At 48.6% G+C, this 1,439-nt stretch overlaps 1 non-coding gene across 1 annotated transcript; it reads right to left on the reverse strand.

Moving 5' to 3' along the window:
- Nucleotides 1–1,086: 1,086 nt before the first annotated feature.
- TRNAL-CAA (transfer RNA leucine (anticodon CAA)) lies at nucleotides 1,087–1,196 on the reverse strand. Its single transcript has 2 exons — nucleotides 1,159–1,196; nucleotides 1,087–1,132 (listed from the first exon to the last, which is right to left on the reverse strand). It is a non-coding gene; the product is annotated as a tRNA-Leu (tRNA).
- Nucleotides 1,197–1,439: the final 243 nt, after the last annotated feature.

Raw genomic sequence — 1,439 nt, forward strand, 5'->3', positions numbered from 1 at the left:
GGCCACTTTAATTTGCAAAGATTGAAAGGGCCTGACGGCGTCCCTGGGCTTATCTGCAAGTAAAAGCCTGCTACAATAAGGGCTCACCGCCAGGACAAAGCTCTCTGTATTGCTCCAGTCTGCTATTAACACAGCTGCTCCTGAATGAGATCGCAGGCAGACCATGGGGCTCTTTTTGTACCCACTCTTAGCCTGTATCTCGGGGTCCTGGATTTCTAATATCTGTGAATGGCATAGGGGGTAGATTATGGTCAGTACATGTCTTAATGATGCAAACGAGTGTGTGCTTGGCTGTGCACAGGCACACACGCACAGATACAGACACACACGGTATACTTAATCCATAGAGACTTACTTCAGAGACACATGTAGGAAGAGGAAGCTAGCTGCACACATAGTAAAGATGTGTAGACATACATAAACTTACACAGAAAGATACCAATAACATAACCATATTAAGGGAAGCGCCACAAATATCTGCAGACATGGACAAACACAGAGACATAGCGGCTGCGTAAAGATGCACGTACATAGAGTGCAGGCATACAGGCAGCACACATAAACATGCAAGCACACATTGCTCTCTCCCTTCACAGGCTGTCCAGTTAGGAATGGTGTGCTGAGAAAAGGGTGACCAGCTGACATTGCAACCAGTAGCCCGGCTAGCTCAGTCGGTAGAGCATGAGACTCTTAATCTCAGGGTCGTGGGTTCGAGCCCCACGTTGGGCGCGGCATTCTTTTACTGATATTTTTCACATTTTATTTTACACACCTAGGTCACCTGCAAAAGAAACTCAAGTTAAGTCCTCTCGCAGATCTCTCTCCTACAGTACTCTATGGCCCAATGAATACATCTCAGCTCCAGTCCTTCACGCGCAACTAGTGGGATTTACCACCAATCAGTGGCCAGGGTTCAGCCCGCCTCCTATGATGTGTTTCCCGAAGACAACAGCCCAGCTCTCCCCATCCTCCGTGCGCACCCCTACAAGTTAGAGCGATCTGTCAGGATTGGCAAGTTTAAGGACCGTCTATATACCGTGGCGCGAATCACCCCGATCCGAAAGCGGCTGGAAAAAAAAAAGGTTGTGTCAGAAGTGGGATTTGAACCCACGCCTCCAATTGGAGACCAGAACACCCAGCTGGGGAAGAGAATCAGCTCTTGAGTCTGGCGCCTTAGACCGCTCGGCCATCCTGACAACTGAAAAGTGCAGCAGGGTAAAGAGTACAGGCTCTGGAGATGCAGGAGAAACAACGGCGTATCAGCGTGTAACGGGAACCCGAGAAGCAGCATTCAGCTTTAATCATCTGCAATGGAATATCACACACTATGCAACATCACTCTCGTGTTCTGCATTGCAGATAAGCAAGGGCATGTTCCACAACAGGCATCAGGTACGGACTACATCAGAACACGCTTAACATGGATTCCAGAACAGACA

Source organism: Ambystoma mexicanum, chromosome 13 (genome assembly GCF_040938575.1).
Source record: "Ambystoma mexicanum isolate Mex_15411 chromosome 13, UKY_AmexF1_1, whole genome shotgun sequence".
NCBI lineage: Eukaryota > Metazoa > Chordata > Amphibia > Caudata > Ambystomatidae > Ambystoma > Ambystoma mexicanum.